The sequence below is a fragment of the Rutidosis leptorrhynchoides genome, chromosome 9 (genome assembly GCF_046630445.1).
Source record: "Rutidosis leptorrhynchoides isolate AG116_Rl617_1_P2 chromosome 9, CSIRO_AGI_Rlap_v1, whole genome shotgun sequence".
Lineage (NCBI taxonomy): Eukaryota > Viridiplantae > Streptophyta > Magnoliopsida > Asterales > Asteraceae > Rutidosis > Rutidosis leptorrhynchoides.
In genome coordinates this window covers 372,152,242-372,176,767 of record NC_092341.1, presented here as the reverse complement: position 1 = coordinate 372,176,767, position 24,526 = coordinate 372,152,242, and the positions used below count along the sequence as shown (strand labels likewise).

Genomic DNA, 24,526 nt, shown 5'->3' with positions numbered 1-24,526 from the left:
AAAACCCCTTTACGACTTCTATCAAATTGAATGTACACAGAAAAGAACTCAGGAAAACCGTTTGAACCCTGTTTTGTATCAATTATTCAAACACCTCGAGTTCTTAATGAATTTCAAAAATTTCAAAAGCAGTATTGTTAGTATTCGCATATCTAAACTTTCTGGAAAGTTTTAGATACCAATTCTTCGAATTGAAATCAAATTTTGAAGTCAAAGGTATTTTTTTAAAAAGTCAAACTTAGTGTTCATCTTAAAATTCGAAATCAATTTGATGTTATTGTTTCAATTGAGTGTACAGAAAGATTATACGAAACATTTGGAAACTAATTCGTGTTGTGATGTTTGTCTAACAAGCTTTCAAAAATTGAAATCACAATTTATTTTTTAAAAAAAAAACGCGACGGCAGTAGCAGTGCAAGTTATACATTTTTTTATATTTTTCTATTTTAATTGTTTTTAATCCATCTCTAATTAGTTCAGTATCATTTATCAATCCTAAACAATTAATAAGAAACATTTGTTGTTGTTGGTATCGAACTCTGGGCGATTTAGATGTTGGGAAGAAGGAGGTGAGAAACAGAAAAGAAACAACGAATAAATATAATTGAATCGTAATATTAAACAGAAAAGTGAAATTAGTCGAGTGGCTTGAGGGGTGTTCGGGGCAGCGAGAGGTCGTGGGTTCGAGTCACTGTTAGGGCAGTATATTATTTTTGGTGCCGATTTTCATGGAAGGTAGTCTTCCAATAATTTTATTATTATGTTATTATTATTATGGTTATTATTATTATTATTAATTATTATTATTAATTATTATTAACATAACTTATGAATTTATCATTATTGTTATTAGTAGTATCATTTCAAAATTTACTAGTATTATCATTCATAATATTATTATTATTAGTACTATTATTATTATTAACATTTCCATGAAAATAATAAAGTTTATTATTAATTTCATAAATAAAATTAATACTTATATCATTTTATAATTGATAACATTATTATTGGTAGTATTACTAGTATTAGTATTATCATTAATATTATAAGTGTTACTAGAAATATAAAATTTACCATTTTAGTAGTAATGTCATTATTATGAGTATGATTAATATTATTATTATTATGAAAATAATACGATCTATTTTCATAAATATTAGTATTATTATCATTTTATAAGTATTAGAGTTATTATCATTAACATAAGTACTATCAATAGGATTATCATTATTAGTATTATTAACATTAAAACTTATTATAATTATAATCAAATACAACTTTTATTCACTATTATTAATATTAAATGTTATCGTGTATATAAAAATATACTTAAAAATAACATTACATAAAAGTATGAATTAATGATATTAACAATCTTTATATAAATATCCATATATAACAAATTAAGTATTTTTAATATATACATATATATAACACTATATAAATAATAACCATTTTTAAATATATATACAAATCAAATAACTAGTATATATAAAGGTTATAATATATGAAATTGTTCGATTAAGATTATATGTATTGATGAATATACAAATGATATAGGTTCGTGAATCCGAGGCCAACCCTATACTTGTTCAATGTCGTTCTATGTATTTTTACTACAAAATACATGAGGTGAGTTTCATTTGATTCCCTTTTTACTCTTTACATTTTTGGGACTGAGAATACATGCGCTTTTATAAATGTTTGACGCAATAGACACAAGTACCTTAACTGCATTCTATGATAGAATTATCTGGGATTGGGGTTGATTATTATGACACACATTAGCCCCCGGTTTCCGTTAGAGCGTATGAGCTCCCGAGTCGGGTGGATGGTTTATTATTTATGACATTTTGGCACCGGTTGGCCTATATTTTATAAACATGTGTTCAGCCGTAGGGTGTAAAGACCGGCACAGAGGTTCTATATTTTGAAGGCACATGTATTCAGCCGTGGGGTGTAAAGACCGGCACAGAGGTTCTATATTTTGAAGGCACATGTATTCAGCCGTGGGGTGAAAGACCGGCACAGATGGTTACTATTATATTTTGAATCCTCACCAGGTGTTCTTCATATGAAAGATATTTTTTGTGCAGTTGGAATGAGACTTCTGCACGTTTTATAATATTTAAAATCTTGTGGTCTATTAAAAATGATGAAAATGAAATGATTACTATAAACTGATGAACTCACCAACCTTTTGGTTGACACTTGAAAGCATGTTTATTCTCAGGTTTGAAAGAAATCTTCCGCTGTGCATTAGCTCATTTTAAGGATATTACTTGGAGTCATTCATGACATATTTCAAAAGACGTTGCATTCGAGTCGTTGAAGTTCATTAGAGATTATTATTAAGTAAATGACAGATTAGGTCATTTATAGTTTGGATATTATGAAATGGTATGCATACCTGTCAACTTTCGAGGAAATGAAAGTTTGTCTTTTAAAAACGAATGCAATGTTTGTAAAATGTATCATTTAGAGGTCAAGTACCTCGCGATGTAACCAACTATTGTGAATCGTTTATAATCAATATGGACTTTGTCCGGATGGATTAGGACGGGGTGTTTCAGTTGGTATCAGAGCGGTGGTCGTAGCGAACCATGTCGACATTAGTGGGCCTAACTAGGAGTTGTTAGGATGCATTAGTGAAGTCTGGACTTCGACCTAGTAGTTGTTAGGTTATATTAATGAGTCTGGACTTGAACCTGGTCTGCATGTCAAAAGTTTTGCTTATCATTTCTTGTCGAAAATTACCTGCTTATCATTCTTAGTTTAAACACATCTTACTGCATTGATTGCATGAATAGTGTATAGACAAAATTCATATCTTAGCGTATCTGCTAATCCATATCTTAGCGTATCTGTTACCATAAACTTTGCCTGATATATTTCGTAAATTCCTCCGTAATCTACGAAATCTTTTGTTCTATATATAAACATTCTATGTAATTAGAATATCATCCGATAGCCGGAAATCATTTCATATCGAAAAATCTTTTATTCAATCGTACGCAATGGAACTCACAACTAGTTCAAGTCCCTCGGATTCCGACATGGAGTCCCACTCCAGCTCCGGAAGCAGCGTCACCAGAAGGAATCAATCAATCAGACATCCCCAGTTCATCTGATGAATTCGTAGTCGACTTCATCAATTACGACGAGGAGAAAGCGATACTTTTCATCAACCTAATTTCCCTCTTGGCAATGAACCTGAAGCCCTCACCGGCGAACCAATCCGAAACACCTTTTTCACCCTCATTACCCGAATATCTCGCCATGATTATATACTATCTCAAATTCAAAACCTTATACATCCGCTCGTTCCGACCGACAATCATCCCGGAGTAATAAGTGAACGAGCTTCACACTCGAGTTGTACCCTTGAAAAGTATGGTGCAAAATGTACCAGCTTCAGCAACATTACCGGCACCAATAGTACCACCAACAACAACATTCGTATCCCAAGCCTCAATTTCACAATCTGTTCCACGAACATCAACATCATACGCACCATGAATACCAGTGAGTACCAACAGCAATTAACGATGAAGTATTGAACCATAACTTCATTAATATTCTGCGAAGAATATGAGGATCCTAATAGTTTTAGAGATTACTTATTCTAGCTCAAATCGAGAATCAAATGAGTCTAATATTATATTGACTCATTAAATCCATAATTACATCTGAAGAAAATATATATGTATATATATTTTCATAAAGATTGTGATTAAAAATTCTTTCGTACAAACTGTTAATGATGAAAATATTTTAACGGGTAGGTAATACCCGAGGAATATTTAAGATTTCACATTAATAAGTTACACTGTACATTCTTCAAACCTGATTCAACAGTCATTTCCTATCCTACTTACATCCACAGATATATGAATCCGATCACCACAGAATAACCATTTCCATTCAACTTTCATAATTGGATTTTGACCTATTAGAATTCAACAAGTGGCATAATGAAGAAAACATTGATGGAATAAAATTTGTTAGAAACAAATAAATTAACTATGAGAAATTTTGTTAAGAATCCACGCTAACAAAATCCTAGCTAACTGTTCCTAGCTAACTGTGGACTAATCAACTGAGGACTACCAACAGTGGACAATTAAAATGAATTAAAATATTGATTATAACATATGAAACTAAACAATTCTTCAAGTTTTCCACTTGATTTTCATCTTAAACCTCATTTGTATCTTGACGATTACAATCTGTGTTCAAACCTTTCATGATTCTTGAAAACACCTCAATCAAGAGGATGAACCAACCGCACTTCAGCTACAGAAGGAAAGATTTATGCATATAGTTATGCACCTGAAAAATTCTCGGAACCTGTATAAATGCTTAACACGTATCTGTGCTAGCTTCTTTGGCATTGTTATTTTCGAAAATAACAACGCAATTTCTTTTCAAATTAGCCAATTTTGTGGCAGCTCCATCAAATCAACTTCAAGTTTTTCATTTGAATAAACCCTATTATAAAGATTACCCCTCCATCATCGTTACCGGAGAACCGTTTATATTCCACCACATTAGCATTAAACTTACCAGCAACTTCGTTACTCATTGATTTAAGTTTCTCCTAATAACCATTATATTTGTTCATTAAAACCTTATACTCATTCACATTTTATAACGAGAATTGCCATACCAATTACCAAGAATCCGTAATCAGTATTTCGAATCTCGCAACGTTTATACATCAACAGTTATATGTATACATATAGCATCTATCTCTTAGAATTATGATCTTCTATTATGAAATTCTGAACAGCACTCTAGTCTACGAATCAGTTCTTCGAATTTTGAGAAAGCTGATAAAGGAGCGAAAACTGTTGATGACATTAACAGTCAAAAGTATGATGATAAAGAATGGAGTGTTGGAAACGCTCAATAGAAAAACTTAGTACCGAAAAGCGGATTATGCGAAACCATGAAGGAGACTCTGATTAAATTACAAGGACTAAACTTGTACATAAAGAATCCTGATGATTATGTTCTGATGAAATTTTTAGCGAATACCTTACTCCTTAATCGCTTTAAATCATCGTGAATGAATTTCTTCATCACAATTTAATTCTAAAAATCCTAAGATATCATCGTATCTTTCATTATAAATATCCTCAATATTTCTGAAGATATCTTCATAAATATTCTCGTTCGATATTAACTATCTCTCTGCGCTGTCCGTATTATATCATAAAGGGAAACTGTTTTAGTTTCTATATTCTGCGAACCTTCGAATTTAAATATGAATGTTTTTGAAGTAGTGTTGGAAACTGATGTATGAGTTAGTATAATATAATGACACTTGATCAACGTGATTATATTACAGTAATTCATGCTGAGTTTCTAATGGAACGTGATGATTCACAGAACATACCGTCATCATGTGCCATTTACACAACTCTTGCATTCTACTCAATCTCTAAACATATTAAGAACATATCTTCATGATAGTTCTATCTTTCTGGATATTCCGATAATTTACCAAATCAAGATCGTGCCATTACAATTCCCTTCTTAGAACATTAACTATGTTCATTTCAAAATCCATATCTATGAATTTCGGACCATTATTCGCTTGACTTGAATTCGGAAAGAGGAGACAAAAGTATGGAAGCCTTGACTATAAAAGAAAATATAAAGCTCGACAACAATACATAAATTACAAACCGTGCATATCAATACGTATTGCCACGTAAAGGCACGGGAAAATTAATAACACTATAACCCTAAGATAATAGTAGAAGTAAATAAAATCCTCCGGTGGTAGATGAAAAAGAAGAATGACAGATGTAAAAGTTAAGAGGATATCAAGGATCAGAATGGGATGGAGCCTATTGATGAATACTTTAAAGTATGAGTTGAGGGAGAAAGAATAGAAGGTGTGAGTTGTAAGGAAACGATGGGGGTGGATTTATAGTAAAATATTCGACAGAGCAATCAAAACAGATGATTGCATTTAAAGCGGGTCCTAATTTTCTCAACTACCGAAGAATCAAATATTATTACGAAGATTTTCTCTAAATCCCTTGAATTCCGGAAATCAATCATAACTACGTCATCTGTTAAGATGAACTTACATTTATTCATTTCACTCTTTTGCGATAGTTTCACTCGTACTCTTCGCGTAATCGAATTGTTTTATCCATATTACTCGATGATGATAAAATTCAAATTTCTAGCTCGTATTCGTCATAAAAACATTTTTATTGTTAGCCATGACGACCTCACTCAAATTTCGGGACGAAATTTCTTTAACGGGTAGGTACTGTGATGACCCGGGAATTTCCGACCAAATTTAAACATTAATCTTTATATGTTTCCGACACGATAAGCAAAATCTGTAATGTTGAGTCTCGAATGTTTTGAAATCTATATTCATGTAATCAATTACCCTTTGACCATGCCCGACGATTCACGAACAATTGTGTGTAAGTAAAAATGTATATATATATATATATATATATATATGAATATATGTATATAAATAAATGTAAACAAATGTATATATATATTAATTTGATATAATAAAATATAATTTAAACATTTTAATTAAATATGTAAATAAAGTATGAAATAATTATGTTGTAATTTAAAATAAATCTATATATAAATAGATATGATTCTATGTGTAATTTAATGTGTATTGTAATATATATAGTATATAAATATTAAATTATATAATTAGTAAACATTACATAAATAATAAAATTGTAACATTAATATATTAGAAGTAATTACAAGTTAAAATATAGTTATTGACATTATTATTATTACTTTCATCATGATTAAAAATAAAGGTTTATATTAATATCAATATTGTTAATATTATTAAATAACATATAGATATTAAATTTGATAGATTAAATTATTATTGGTATTATAGTTATCATTATAATTAATAGTAAAATTTAATTAGTATTATGATCAATAATACAAATAGTGTTATTATCATGAATGAAATTATTATTTTCAGTATTATAGCTAATATCATTATTTTTACTTATTAATATTATAAATACTATATTATTATTATTATCATTGTTATTAGTAAAATTGTAAATTTAAATGTTATTAGGATTATTAAAAGTATTATTATTATTAATTGAATATTAATTAATATCAGTCCTAGTAATTAGAAGTTATTATTATTATCATATTTTTTGTATTAATATTATCATATTATTATTATTAGTCTTTAACAATAATATTATTATTAATAATATTATTATTAGTATTATTAATTATTAATAGTATGAATATAATTATATTAATTATCAAAAATAAGAAATCAGATATATATAACCAAAATATATAAATATAGATTATATATAATACAGTAATGTATATGTTTATATAAATAATGCATTTACAGATAAAGATATAGATATATATACGATTATATACAAATTAAAAACATATGAAAAAGTATTCAGTTTCACATCGTGGTCAAGCTGTTGTGAATTGATTGTAGGCCATCAAAATCGTACCAATCAGGAAAATCAATCACAGATACAACAAAAATATGTTTGATATCGTTTTCATCTTTTTAATTTTTATTAATTTTCTTGTCCTTGTGAATCAAAATCTGTCGACTCATTTAATCTATCCAATTCTATTGTATATGTAATATCAGTTGACCTTACATAATCATTTATCAATCATAAAACCCCTTTACGACTTCTATCAAATTGAATGTACACAGAAAAGAACTCAGGAAAACCGTTTGAACCCTGTTTTGTATCAATTATTCAAACACCTCGAGTTCTTAATGAATTTCAAAAATTTCAAAAGCAGTATTGTTAGGATTCGCATATCTAAACTTTCTGGAAAGTTTTAGATACCAATTCTTCGAATTGAAATCAAATTTTGAAGTCAAAGGTATTTTTTTAAAAAGTCAAACTTAGTGTTCATCTTAAAATTCGAAATCAATTTGATGTTATTGTTTCAATTGAGTGTACAAAAAGATTATACGAAACATTTGGAAACTAATTCGTGTTGTGATGTTTGTCTAACAAGCTTTCAAAAATTGAAATCAGAATTTATTTAAAAAAAAAAAACGCGACGGCAGTAGCAGTGCAAGTTATACATTTTTTTATATTTTTCCGTTTTAATTGTTTTTAATCCATCTCTAATTAGTTCAGTATCGTTTATCAATTCATACCGATTATTACATCGAAGCTTTCTAGTTCCATGGGTATCAAGTCAATTTCAAATTCATTACCCAAAATGTTTAATGTGCACCCCCGGTAATATGTGTCGGTACTCAATAGTTTCCCGTTGGCTACTTCAATGGTATAAGTGGTATCTAGTGAGAGTGGTAGAGTGCTAAAAGAATGAATCAAAGTCTCGGATACAAAGCATTTATTGGCACCCAAATCGAATAAACAAGTAACATAAGTGTTGTTGAGAAGAAACGTACCCGTGACTAATTCATTGTCATCTCGGGCTTCCTCGGTGTTGATGTTGAAAGCTCGGCCGCGCGTATTGGGGTTATCTTTCCTCTTCAGGCATGCATTTCTATAATGGCCCGTTTGGCCACATTCATAACAAGTGCCCGTTTTTGGTGCATTGGGCCCCTTTCGAGTGATGGGGGCAACACTTTTACACTCATTGGCCTTATGACCAACTCCTTGGCACCGGTGGCAAATTAACTTGCCACATTCACCAAAGTGATGTTTGTTGCATTTGTTGCAAAGAGGTAGGTTCCCGGCATAACCCTTCTTGTCATCGGAGGTGTAAGGCTTCTTAGCAAAGTTGTTGTTGCTTGGTTGGGGGGCTTCCCACTTTCTTTTATTGTTACCCGACTTATCCTCAGCTTTAGGTGCTGACACTACAATTTCGTCCACCGTTTCTATCAATTTGCGGGCCATGTTCAAAGCTTCTTGATGATTAGTGGGTTTGGATGACATTACTCCGTGTTTGATGCTCTTTGGAAGACCATCCATGTAAAGTTCAACCCTTAAAGCTTCGGGGTTCACAAGATTTGGGCACATCAAGGCTAGTTCAGAAAATCGTTGATTATAAGCCTTGAGATCATTTCCGACCGCCTTTAAAGTTCTTAGCTCTTGTTCGAGCCTTCGGGTTTCTTCACGAGGGAAATATTCGAAAATCATCTTTTCCCTCAAGTCAGCCCAAGAGAGGGCGTGAGCTTCATCGGTACCCACCGATTGTACATAGGTGTTCCACCACATGAGGGCGATACCGGCAAAGGTGTGGGTGGAATATTTGACTTTATCTTGGTCTCGACAACCGCTTATGCTAAAAATGGCTTCCGTTTGTTCGAACCATCGAGTGAGTACAACCGGTCCCCCGGTTCCATCAAAAGTGTGAGGTTTGCACCCCATGAAGGCTTTATAGGAGCATCCCTCGCTTGAGTTACATGCTCCTTGATTGTTGTTGTTGTGGTTGTTGTTATTGTTAGAGGAGTGATCGGCCATGGCCGCTTCCACGGCGGTGGCTATCATTCGTTGTAGAGCTTGTTCGAGAGTCTCATGGCGTGGCACACGACGAGGAGGCATTATTCCTTGAAAACACACGAATACCGTTGATTAGTATTTTCAATAATACTAATCATGATATGGAATAAGGATAGAGAGAAAAATTTTCCTTGACTCACCTTAAATTCTTTATGCCACAATATCGGAACGTTCATATGAGTCACCGTAATTTAATCCCGGAAATTATATTACCCTGATTCATATGTGCATTCGACATCATTTCATATAGTCAAGGTGGCGCGTCAATCAAATTAAACAACGTGAGGTTAAGATGAAACAAGAGTAGATATTAGTAGAAACGTTCGAGTATAATGCACAAGTAGTCAAGTAATTCCTACTTCAAGTCTATATGCCGGTTGTAGTCTAGACTCACTAATGTACCCTATGACTTGGGGTTGACACCAATGAACTCTAAATCCCTACAACCAACGCTCTGATACCATCTGTAGCGACCCGACAAAATCATCATTTGACGGCGCCGTCTACTTAGGTCCCGTTACGTGGTCATAAGTCTTTAAAACAATGTTTGACCAAAAGTATGTCGCATTCATTTCAAAAGTAAAGATGTTTCAAGGTTTACAAGGTAGTTTGACAACTAGTTACACAACAAAGTTTGAAGTACAATTTAAACATATGCGACACAATTGAAAGTAGCCAAATGACGCTCCACGTATGCATGTTTACTCAACATCCAAGTAAGTATCAAAAGTAATGAGCGGAAGCATGTATCACACAAATATTCAAGGACCTGAGAAAAACATAGAAATCTGTCAACGAAAACGTTGGTGAAATCATAGGTTTGAGTAAGTAAGTACAAGTGAACCACAAGATTTGCAACAATGATATAATAGTAATACATTCCAAAAGTTTGTTTCACGAGCACCCAATTATCAATGCTTAACATTCCTTCCATAGAACCCCATCACAATAGTGTTAGAACATATACTGTTTCTCGAAAATATATTTCATTCGTAACCGGTAGCGAACCGTTTGAATGAGGGTTTGTCAAACCCATATGTCCATATAACATAAGTTCTCGCTTACACCCGGCAAGTGTAACTAATGATAATCAAATTGAGGATTTTTGTTCAAACTCGTATGTAGAATGTTTGTTTTCCTGTACTTGTGTTCACTTAGTAAAAAGAAACGTTTATGTTTTCTCATCTCAAATGTAAGTGCAAAAGAGTAAAAGTGGGACTATGATCTCACCTTAAGCGCAAGAGCAAATAAGTACTTTGACAAGTAACGTGTGCAAAGAACAATGCTAGTCTTGACCTAAACAAATAGGTTGTATCAATAACGATAGTCACGATTGGTCAAAGATGTTCAATTAGTCCTATGGCTCGTTAAGACTCGATCATAATAGCATGTGAATCAAATTGTCATGTTTCATGCAAGGTACAAGTATAAAAGCATGTTAGAACGATTGCACAAACATTTGGTTAAGTTTGATTAAAAGTCAACTTAGGTCGAGTCAAAGTCAACGAAAAAGTCAACACGTTCGGGTCGGGTCCCGAACTATTTTTCTGAGGTTTTTAATCATATATGAGCATGTTAGAACAAGTTATATGTGAATCGGAGGTCCATAGTATAACAAACATTTTCCGTAAAATGACCAGCGAAGATAGAAGCCTGCCAGTGTATCTGGACGGCGTCCAGCTTTGAAGGCTGAGATGGCGTCCAAAGATCTGGACGGCGTCTAGTTTTGAAAACTGGGACGGCGTCCAAGGATCTGGATGGCGTCCAGGTCCGTATTCAAGTCTGATGCAGAAAACTCCTAAGTGCACGAACCAAAAACCAAACTAACACATTTTATGATCCGCAAACAACCAAATCATGTATCTTATATCATCGGAAAGGTATTTTGACGAGGAAAATGAATAGACACTTTTCAATGAGTAATTCAACACTTACAACAACCCAAAACCGCATTAAACGTTCATAATCAAAGGTTCAAGTTCTAAAAACGCATTTCATGATTCGAGCAACCAATTTACATGTATGATATGCCGTTTCGAAGGTAATCAAACACACATTGCAACAAAATACTTATCAACAATATTTCATAGCATTTGATACATCAAAAGTTCATATAAAGCTTATCAAACCCTAACCAAAATCTCAAAATCAATAATCATGTTAATGTAAGGTTTTCATGTCAATCAACACACCAAAACGAAGCTAATGAACTAACTACCACTTTGAACACACAATAATTAACATCTAAACACATTTCATCATCCAAAATCAAAGATTTAACAAGCTCTTTTTCAAGTTCATGCTAGTTATGTCAATTCACAAGATCGAGCATACAAATTACATATACGACATCACAATGAGCCATAGACACTAATTAACACACCTTTAAGTCAAGAACACTAAGATTATGAAATTTAGAGTTTTTAGAAAGTTACCCAATCGAGATGAAATTAGTATCAAAACGTAGAGAATGAAGAGAGGATTCCAAATATGTAATTTGTTTTGATGTTAGCCTCCAAAATCGGATTTAGATGATGAATTAAGGATTGAATGTTGAGAGGATTTGGAAGTAGTAAAAGATGAGGATGAAAATGAATGGAAGAAAGGGGTTTGACCCTTTGACCTAGTCAAGGGTTTGATTCCTTGTCAAGTTTAGTCCCTCAACTTTCGTTCAGGTGCGTGAATTTCCTAAACGAGATAATTTAAAACGCGTATTAACGAGAGATGTTATAGTCATATAACGGACTTTAAATAATTAAACAGAAAAGTAAACGGAAAAAGGCGGGATGTTACAAAATGGATTTAAAACGAAGAAGTTATGGGTAAAACAAGATTGGATATTTTTTTGATTGTTGTAGCTACGGGAAATATTGTAACAATTCTATACAAATCATATCCTAGCTAACTTATATTGTATTATACATGTATTCTAATATATTATGTAATCTTGGGATACCATAGACACGTATGCAAATGTTTTGACATATCATATTGACCCATGTATATATATTATTTGGAACAACCATAGACACTCTATATGCAGTAATGTTGGAGTTAGCTATACAGGGTTGAGGTTGATTCCAAAAATATATATACTTTGAGTTGTGATCTAGCCTGAGACGTGTATACACTGGGTCGTAGATTGATTCAAGATAATATATATCAATTTATTTCTGTACATCTAACTATGGACAACTAGGTGTAGGTTACTAACGAGGACAACTGACTTAATAAACTTAAAACATCAAAATGTATTAAAAGTGTTGTAAATATATTTTGAACATACTTTGATATATATGTACATAATTGTTATAGGTTCGTGAATCGACCAGTGGCCAAGTCTTACTTCCCGACGAAGTAAAAATCTGTGAAAGTGAGTTATAGTCCCACTTTTAAAATCTAATATTTTGGGATGAGAATACATGCAGTTTTATAAATGTTTTACGAAATAGACGCAAGTAATCGAAACTACATTATATGGGTGAATGATCGAAGTCGAATATGCCCCTTTTTCTTGGTAACCTAAGAATTAGTAAACCGATCTACTAATTGACGCGAATCCTAAAGATAGATCTATTGGGCCTAACGAACCCCATCCAAAGTACCGGATGCTTTAGTACTTCGAATTCGTTTTTATCATGTCCGAAGGATTTCCCGAAATGATAGGGGATATTCTTATATGAATCTTGTTAATGTCGGTTACCAGGTGTTCACCATATGAATGATTTTTATCTCTATGTATGGGATATATATTGAAATATGAAATATTGTGGTCTATTATTATGATTTGATAATATATAGGTTAAACCTATAACTCACCAACATTTTTCTTGACGTTTTAAGCATGTTTATTCTCAGGTGATTATTAAGAGCTTCCGCTGTTGCATACTAAAATAAGGACAAGATTTGGAGTCCATGCTTGTAGGATATTATGTAAAAACTGCATTCAAGAAACTTATTTTTGATGTAATATATTCTTATTGTAAACCATTATGTAACGGTCGTGTGTAAACGGCATATTTTAGATTATCATTATTTGATAATCTACGTAATGCTTTTTAAACCTTTATAGATAAAATAAAGGTTATGGTTATTTTGAAAATGAATGCAGTCTTTGAAAAACGTCTCATATAGAGGTCAAAACCTCGCAAAGAAATCAATTAATATGGAACGTTTATAATCAATATAAACGGGACATTTCAATGGCCACTAAATTTCTAACCAAATATTTCCCTCCTTCTAAACAAACCAAGCTTAAGAATGACATCATTAACTTTAAACAAAGTTATGATGAATCTCTTTACACTGCATGGGAGCAATTCAAAGCCCTGCTGAAGAAATGCCCTAATCACCGGTTAGAATGGTCAGCCCAAATCTGCACCTTCTACAATGGTCTTACGGTAAATCATAGGATGACGATCGATGCCGCCGCTCAAGGAAATCTGATGAACCAAACCGTAGACAAAGCATGGGAGTTGCTCGAGAACATGACAATGCATCATCATGAATGGAACAGTGGTGAAACAACTTCATCATCTGCACCACTCTATGCACTTAATAATCAAACAGAGGCCATCAAATCTCTCACAGACAAGATGGAGTCTCTTGCCAAGCAACTCAGAGAATTGAAGACGCAGCAGCAGCAAGTTAACCAGGTCTAGGCCTGTGTTAACTGTACCAACCTGCAACCCACTGAAGAATGTCAAGTTGAGTATGAAAACCCTGACGGTTCAGTCTGTTACGTTCAATACCCAGCTCGCCAATCAAATCTCGGATTCAATCAACAACCTAGGGTTAACCAATTCCAAAGAAACAACCAACCTTTTGGCTATAGTTACCCACCTTATCCACCCTAACAATCTCAATTGACCTACGATCAACCACTTCCACTCACTGGTCCACCAGCTGAGGAAAATTCTCCAACCACCCAAATTACAAAAGTAGCCAACCCTACTTTCAGAACTGATGATCAGTTAACACAGTTCATTCAAGGACAACAACAATTAAATCAGAGAACTGTATCTAGACAAGACCAGACAGAAATCCTAATGAGAAATCAACTAGCTCTGCTCAAAAGTCTAGAAACGCAGCTCGGACAGTTATCACAACGCCTTGAAACCCGACCGAAAGGGAGGTTACCTAGTAATGCTATCCAAAATCCCCACATAGAGGAAGCTAAGCAAATGGACTCAGTAATCCCAGGAGAAGAAGCACGGAGAAGGTCAGCTAGAATCAAGAACAAATAGACATATACTCAGCAGTTGTCCACTACAACTCCGGTTCATGTACCCTACCCTGGAAGGTTGCAGGAGGAACCATCCAAGCTTGATTCCTTCAAACTTGATGGAAGATTCCTGAACACCGTGTCCAAGGTGCCTAATCAAATTAAATACATTCGAAGGCTTCTCTCTACAAAGGAAAAGATACCGGATTCTAACAAGATTCCACTGAGTGAAGACTGTTTAGCAGTACTCAGAAACTCTCTACTGTAGAAGCTAGGAGATACGAGCCGATTCATTTTCTCATGTTCAATCTACCAATCTGGAACCATTCATGCGCTAGCAGATTTAGGAGTAAGTATCAACCTAATCCCCTACTCTCTCTACAAGAGATTAGAGTTAGGAGACTTGTCACCAACTAAAATGACAATCTAACTTACCGATCATACAATTCAATATCTTAAGGGCATAGTTGAAAACGTCTTGGTGAAAGTCGACAAATTCTTGTATCCTACGGATTTCGTAGTGATGGACATTCAGGAAGACCTACACACACCAATAGTGTTAGGAAGACCTTTCATGAATACAGCTAGGACAGTCATTGATGTGTACAATCAAACCTTGATCTTACGATCACATGGGGAGAGCGTGATATCGGCTAAAAAGTCACGTTTTCACCCCGGTATTAAGGCCCAAAAATAAGAAAGTTCCAAACTTTATCAGCAAAATACCCGCTTCATTCGTTAATATTGAAGAACAAGTAATTACGAAGACGGTGCAAAAAGAATCAAGAGAATCGGAGCTAAAATGAAGATTCTAGAGCGAAAACGGTGAAAGACAAGAAAACAAGTTAAAACCCAGGAAATCAGGCTGACCAGGCAAGCCAAACGGCTTGCAAAATAGCTTGCCAAATGGCCTGCCAAATGGCTTGCCTGGATCAGATACGGCCTGCCAAACGGCCTCAGCAAACGGGCTGGCTTGGCAAACGACCTGTGCAAACGGCCTGCTAAACGGCCTGCCAGCCGTTTGCAGGCAAAAATCAGGCTTATTTAAAGGGCATTTGTCATTCATTCCACACACACTTCAATTCACTTCTTTCTTTCTCTTGTACAATATTAGTCATACTTTCAAGGTCTTCGACTCCGTGTGGGAAACCTAATACCCGGAGAAGAACGCCGAAAATTGTATTAGGAGCGGTCTGGAGTCTTGAAGTTGTCACTTTTGTATTCAGAACTCGTTTAATCTACTGGTACTTCTATCCCTTGTCTTTATATAATGTCTTCCATTATTATGCTTTGTGATATTGTTGCCATGATTAGCGAGTAGTTATCTTTAGTGTATATTATGACGTAATCAGTTATAATGCTGAAATTACCTTATGGTTTGTGTATGTTTTCAAAATGCTTTCCGATTATCCTTTGAACTCAATCGCTTTTCCAACTAATAGAACGTAGTTATTGGCTCTGTTATTAGGAAGTCGCGAACCCCGATTCAGAGTACATTATCTGTGTCACCCCTTGGTAAGAGAAGTCTATCGGATACAACGTGAGTTTGACTAAGGCACACCGGTTGTAGTAAGTCCACCGAGCCTTGGATTCCGACTGAGGACTCTTTTGTAGTGAAACATCTAACTAGACGCCTAGTACATGGTCGGTCTTAGACTATGCTGGTGTAGTCACCAAGCATATAAACTTCGTACGTGTAACGCTAAAGCACAACGGTTATTGTAAGCTGCACCTCTGCTAAGTAGGGTCATGGAACACAGTTAGTGTTGACTAGTACTGTGACGACCCGGAAATTTCTGACCAAATTTAAACTTTATCTTTAAATGATTTAATGTATCCGACACGATAAGCAAAGTCTGTAATATTGAAATCTCAAAAACCTTGAACGGTGTTCATGTAATCAATTACCCTTGCGACTGCTCTCGACGATTCACGAACAATTATATGTAAATAGATATGTATATGAATATATATATATATATATATATATATATATATACATATATATATATATACATACATATATATATATACATATATATATATATATACATATATATATATACATATATATATATATACATATATATATATATATATATATATATATATATATATATATATATATATATATATATATATATATATATATATATATACTAATTAAAAATGTTAACAAAGTATTAGATGTATAATACTTTACATGAACGTAATTGTTCGATATATTTATTGACGGAATTAAAAGATAATATCAAATAATTGAATTATCAGATATATTGAAATATGATTACGGGTCACTATTGGGAGGTCCACATTGATTTGAGAAATCGTTTCTTTTTAACAGTATTCAGAATAAATGGTAAGGTGATTTATAAGTAAGAACAAATGTGTCAACTAACGAAGGTTAGACAAAAGTTAGTGTAGAATTGAATATTCATAATATTCAGTCGGTTTAGTTTCAAACGTGCGGAAACATTTTTCGATTCAATAGAATTTGGTTATTAAAATGTTTTGATAACATAATTTTAATATATACAATAGGTTGGAATGTTGGTTATTAAATATATAAGTAAACTCGCAACATGTATTTAAAACGTGTTTATGAATATTGAATATATATGATTTCAAAATTTGTTAAGTAAACGATAGTAACATTTGGTTATTCGGTTCGATTGATTTTTAGAATGTTTGAGAAGTTAAAATAAACGTTGGTGCATAAATGAATTATATCAAATTAAGTTTAGAGCATAAACGTTAGATGATATAATTATTTTAACGATTTTAAATTATATATATATTGAACTTTGAAATATAATTAGTTTGAAAAACTAAATATTATATTATTAGATAAATATTTCAATTATATATCTAATGTGTACAAGTTTATATTTTAAAGGATGATTTATATATATATATATATATATATATATATATATATATATATATATATATATATAATGTTAACTTAGATATAAAACGTTTTGAATTAAATATACTTTGATAAATAATGAGACGTTGATTTATAGAAGCAAATGACCAAAACACTCAAACGATCAAGTAACATTTATTATAATATAAATTACCGATAATTAAGTCTAATTTTTGATAAAGGTACACATCGCGAAACGTAAAATGCTAGTTTTCTAAGCGTACGAAAATGCGATCGAGAAACCGGAACCGGGACATAAGTCAAGTGACAATGCACGAGTCGTTGGAACTAAATTTACAAATTAACTATACACGTAAATATAATATAATATATAATTAATTATATAAATTAAATATATTATATATATAATAATATAAATCGGGTATCGGCAGAGTAAAATAAAGGCACCAGGCTGGACACAGGTGGCCATGCGATCGCATGGCCATATGCCCATGAAACCATGCGATCACATGGAGGGAAGGGGCAGGCCAAGTGCTATAAAGCTCGATGTTTCTGGATGAATTCTTTCAATCTGTTTTCTCTCAATCTCTATACATTATATATATATATATATATATATATATATATATATATATATATATATATATATATATATATATATATATATATATATATATATATATATATATATATATATATATATTAAGATTAATATTATTATTAATCGTATTATTATTAGTATTATACATAAAGTACTGCGACGAGAGTATGCGTGAGTTATTTCAACGGGTTTTTTTGAGCGGGATAGAGCTAAGGAACATATGGGTTATAGATATGGATGTTATGGGTATGGTTCGAGGGTATTGCTCATGAGTGTAACATCTCATTTTTCCCGTACGTATTGAAAGGTACATACTTAATCATTTGTACGTTTATAACTCGTTAGCTTATGTGTAAATGTATGAATATATGTATAGATATATATAAATGTATACTTGATAATGTGTGCATATGCAAGTCTATATGTGGGTTTTGTTAGCGTTAAGTCTTGCGAGACTATAGTTGAAGGTTAGGTGAGAATAGGAAGCGGGTTTGGAATGTATAAAATTAATTAATGTTGAAATTTGTTTAAGATGGTCGAGCAGCTCAGTTACAGCCTTAGGCCGCGCCGCGACAAAATGGTTCGCGCCGCGACATAACAAGCAAACCAGGAACAGAGTGAGGGTTAAGAAGGGTCGATTTTCATGTTGAATGTCACTCCGCGACGAATTGGGCCGCGCCGCGGCAGTCTTGCTGGACAGAATCCGGACTTAGCTCATTTTAAGGGAATTTAAGGGGCAAATTGGTAATTTGACGTGTAAGTCTGATGGGAGCATTAAATCTCATCCACTTGTTCATTTAATTAAATTTCTTTTCCCTTTTCTTTCTATTTTCTCTCCCAAAACTTAAAACCCAATTGAATTAAAGGTGAGATTTGAGAGTGAAGGATTGAGGGTTGATCTTTGGAGCAAGAATTAAAGTTTTTCCTCTTGTCTCTAGCTACCCGTTGATAGTCTCGGTAAGTTCTAACTCTAAGTTTTGAGTTTTAATTGGTTAATGGCTAGGGTTTCGGTTACTAGAGACTTGTATGACCCATTTGGGGTTAAAATGGGTGAACTTGGGTTATGTGGGTGAAAGGAAATCTTAAATAGCTATAACCTAGGGTTTGGCCTTATGATTTAAGATTTGTAAGTATTAATGGTGTTGTTAAGCTTTAAAACACTTGTTTAATGTTGAAAGAGTGTTAAAATGGGTCAAAAGGGGTAATGTTGACCTAGTTTGGGTGAAATGGGTATGAATTACCCTAAGTTGCGATTAATTAATGTTAGTAAACTTAAATCACTAGCTTTAGTGATTTAATATGAGTCTTGGCCATTTATGGGCGGTTTTGAGGTAGGTGAGCTATTTAATGCAAATGGGTCATTAAATGCTCAAGTGATATGTAGTGTGGTAAGTTCCACTAGTTGTGTAATTAAATGTGCACTTATGTATTAGGTACATTGCCTTGAAGTTTCGAAAGTGCATAATCATCACCGAAGTGTTAATGTGAGTGGAATAATTATATGCGTGCATATATGATGTATTTATTTGTGTAGTTGAGTTGTGAAGTGTCGACGTATTAAGACACCACTCCTCACGTGGCGAGTGAAGTGTCGATGTGTTTAGACACCACTCGGGAGTGAAGTATCGATGTGTTAAGATGCCACTCCGAGAGATGTAACGAGTGAAGTGTCGATGTGCTAAGACACCACTCGGGGTGAAGTGTCGAAGTGTTAAGGCACCACCCGGGGTGAAGTATCGACGTGTTAAGATGCCACCCGTGGGGTTAGTGTATGAAGTGTTAAGTGCACTAATGGTTGTTATGAACTCCGACGGTCTTTAAACACCGTTCCCTCGTTCGTTTGGTTAGCCATGGTTGTGTGTGTGTGGATTGTAGCATATTATATTGTTTAAACTATATGCTATTGTTATGCTATCTCTTATGGTGGAAGGTTTAGTGTTATACTTGTGATGGTATGATTACTTATAATGCTAGCATGTGTAGCGACCCCGACAAATCGTCAAGTGACGGCGTCGGCTACGTGGGTCCCATTACCTGATTATAAGTCTTTAAGATAACGTTTGACCAAAATATGTCGCCTTCATTTCAAAATAAAGATTGTTTCAAAGTTTACAAGAATTGTTCAACCAAAAGTTAAGTTACAACGTTATAAGTACGATTGAAATCCAGGCGACACAGTTTAAAGTAAAGTCAAAAGACGCTCCATGAAAAACATGCATACTCGACATCCAATGCAAGTATCAAATAATGAGCGGAAGCATGTATCACATATCGTGCAAGACCTGAGAAAAACATAGAAATCTGTCAACGAAAACGTTGGTGAAATCATAGGTTTAGTAAGTAAATTGTATTGAACCACAAGGTTCTTTAAGAATTGCTCAACCAGAATCGTTCACATTCCAAAATAGTATTTGTATCACGAGCACCCAATTATCAAGGCTTAACCGAATCTTCCCTCTGAATTTTGAATTTAGTGTTAGAACATACACTATACATTGTTGAAATTATATTTCATTCACTAACGGTAGCGAACCGTCTGAATGAGGGTTTGTTAAACCCGTATGGCCACACAACATAATTACACGCTTACACTTACACCCTGCAAGTGGAACTAATGATAATTGGATTGAGGACTTTTGTTCAAACTCGTATGCATCTTTGTATTCGTATTTGTTCACAATGTAAAAGCATGAAAAGTAAATAAGTATGAAATGTATGTGTTTCTCAGCCCACGATGTAAAGAATAAAAGTGATTGAAAAAGTGGGACTATGATCTCACCTTGAGTGCAAGAGTTAATAAAGTACTTCGACAAGTAAACGCGTGCAAAGACAAAGCTAGTCTTGACCTAAACAATAGGTTTGTATCAATAACGGTAAACACGATAGGTCAAAGATGTTCAATTAGTCCTATGGCTCGTTACGACTCAATAATGTAGCATGTGAATCAAGTTGTCATGTTTCATGCAAGATACAAGTATAAAAGCATGTTAGAACGATTGCACAACCATTTGGTTAAGTTTGGTTAAAAGTCAAACTTGGTCAAAGTCAAAGTCAACGGGGTCGGGTCGGGTATCCGACAATTTTTCTAAGTTATATAATCATATATGAGTATGTTGGCCAATTTTCATGTTAATCGGAGGTCCGTAGCATAGCAAACATTTTTACGTCAAACGACAACCCAAACAGCCCATTTTAGTGTATCAGGACGGCGTCCCAATTGTCAGGACGGCGTCCTGATATGAAGAGTGGGACGGCGTCTAGGAGGTTGGGACGGCGTCCCAGAAGGCTTACAGGTCCTGTTCGCAGAAAACACAAAGCACGAGCCAAACTTCAATCAATCCTAGTTTATGATCCGCAAACAATCAAGACATGTATTTTATATCACCGGAAAGCTCTTTCGACAAGGAACACAACTAGATACATTTCCTAAATTAAATTTATCATTTTAGACAACAAAATCTCGTCGAAAGTTCGTTAAACGTTCCAAAACAAGGTTTCAAGTTCATCAATTGCAATTCAAGTTTCGGGAACCCAATTTATACATATGATATGTCGTTTTGAAGGTAATGAAATATGTAATACGACTAAACACTTATCAATAACATTAATAAGCATTCAACGCATCAAAAGTTCGTTTTAAGAGTTGTCAAACCCTAACCAAACCTCAAAATCACTAATCATGTTAATGTAAGGTTTTCATGTCAATCAACACACCAAAACGAAGCTATTGAAGTAACTAACACTTTGAACACACAAACATTAACATCTAAACACATTTCATCATCCAAAAACAAGGATTAAGCATACACTTTTCATTTTCAAGCTAGTTACACCAAAACATCAAGATCGAGCATACAAATCATATATTCATGTTATACACGAGCCATAGACACTAACTAACAACATATCAAGTCAAAAACACGAATTTGAGAAATCTAGAGTTTTAGAAATGTTACCCAAAATCGAAGTGGTTAGCATCAAATCGAAGAGGATGATGAGAGGATCAAGAATATGTAGTCGGATTTGTTGTGAGTTTCCAAGATCAAAATTAGATGATGAATTTGTGTTTGTGTTCTTGAGAGAAAAGGAAGAAAGAAGAAGAGGAAGAAGATGGTGAAATGAAGTGTGTGGTGGTGAGGAGTCACTAGTTAGCCAAGTTTACCCGAGTGGCGAGATTAGTCCCTCAAGTTTGTTGTCGGGTGCGGGAAATAACCAAACGACTATTTTTAAAAACGCAAGTTAACGAGAGATGTTATAATCGAGTAACGGGATTATCATGAACACTAGTTAACGAAAGATACAAATTTGAATAGCGAAAGATATTATATAAAAAAAAGACGGTGTTAAAATAAATTTAACGGAAAATCACGGGATGTTACATTATCCACACCTCAAAAGAAATTTCGTCCCGAAATTTAGTTGGAAGTAATAGTCGATGTCTCTTACTCGAGACCTAGTGTAGTAACTCTACGAATGATTGAAGGTACTTTCTTAGACATTCCACGAATCCGGATAGTCGGGGTGTTACGTTGTATTAGGGCTTGGTTTTACGATCCACAAGTTCAGCCGGTTTTTCCTATGAGGAGGAGTTTGTCATCAATAGTTGGTGCATTTAGAAGGATTGCACGTTCCTGTTCCGCAGGACACGTTTCTAAGTTTGTTACACGAAATGTAGGGTAAACGGAAACTTAATTGAGTCGGCCGTTCTACATGGTAGGAAGCGGCTCCAATACGCCCCAAGGTTTCAAAAGGTTCAATATTGCGGATATAACCTTCCTCGATTTCCCAAAATGAGTTACACCTTTCCAAGGTGCGGTTTCTCAATATTACGCGGTTACACACTGGGATTTGTGAGGTTTTCATCTAAGTTTGGTATAACTCTTTTGGGCGACTACGGGTCGTCTCGAGCCCTTCTCGGACTTGGATTATCTCAATTGTTGTTTCTTGGATGAGTTAAGATTCGGTATTTTGTTTGCCACATGCTTTGGTCCAACGAATAGGGGTATGACATTAGCGGTCATATAGGGTTTCGGAAAGTGCGTGTGAACACACGAGTGGTAACTACTGTTGTAAGAGGGATCTACTAAAAGCGACCATGCAAGTTTGAAACATGTCTTTCGAAGGCGTAAATCGTTCGTTTGTTCGGTTCGTCTGTTTGTGGGTGGTACGCGGTACTCATGTCTAAGCGGTCTCCAAGGTTTCTTGTAAAACTAGAAGTGAAACGAGTATTTCGATACGGGATAATTGACAAGGATACACCGTGTTGGAATAGAATCTCTTAAGATATGTTTGAACAAGTCAGTTAGGGTTCAAAAAAAAAAAAAAAAAAAATGTTCGTTAGGACTATTCACCCTCGTGGCGAATACTAATGTAATGTGAGGAGTTTCTCTATCCATGGAGAAATGTTACAAGGAGTTTCCTTAAACGGAAATGCGAGCGATAAAGATAGGAGTGAAATGAGGACTGAGAATAGGATGAGCTTACATCTCGAGGTTGCCATAACGCGCCTCTAGTTGTCGAAAATTGAAGTCTGGAAGAGAAACAAGATAGTACACGTAATTGTATAGTTCGGGGTTGAATAATAGTTGGCCGATTATCAGAAACACAAGGACGTTAAGTCAAAGAAGAGTGAAGTATCGTTAGATTGTGTGTTATCTTAATTTCCAGTAATATCAGACGGTAACGGTGAAATAACAGAGGTATGTAGTGTGGTACGTGATGACAAGAATATTGATCGGATCCACAATTTAGTATTTGAATTCTTCGTGCAAAATAACGAATTTTAGTTACGTTAATTTTGAGTCGAGAGAGTATGCCTTTCGGCGTTCAAGTAGAAATATTTCCATGTTTGAGTTCCATCTAGTGCTATACGAATTTAGCTAGGAAGGTTTGTGTGAAGAATCACGTTCAAGGCTCAGTCATGAAGAGGTTTAAAGTTTTCCCTTAGTGAGTTAACGAGTTTAAAAGTCGTGTAACACGAGAAAAGTCAGAAATGAATCTTCGGTAATAACAGACGAGATCTAAGATTTTACAAATACAAGTCTGAGTTGAGAGAGTTTCATGATTACGTGTGGCTTGATTTCGAGATTGATTGTAATGCCTTAACCATTAACATCATGGTCTAGAAAATTTGACTTCGTTTAACAGAAATTCTCACTCGGAGAATTTAGTATAGAGTTGCTCTTTTCTCAAAAGTTCGAGCGTAAAATGGTGATGTTGTTCGTTTTCCTTCTTTACTTAAATAAGTTAAGACGTCATCTATAAATACGATAACAGATTTGTCTAGATAAGTTGCATACGTGATT

General features: G+C 34.1%; 1 non-coding gene across 1 annotated transcript; it reads right to left on the bottom strand.

Annotated features, from left to right (window-relative positions):
* Positions 1-13,756: 13,756 nt before the first annotated feature.
* Positions 13,757-13,863, bottom strand: LOC139869761 (small nucleolar RNA R71). Its single transcript, XR_011766342.1, has one exon. It is a non-coding gene; the product is annotated as a small nucleolar RNA R71 (small nucleolar RNA).
* Between the last annotated feature and the right edge of the window lie 10,663 nt (positions 13,864-24,526).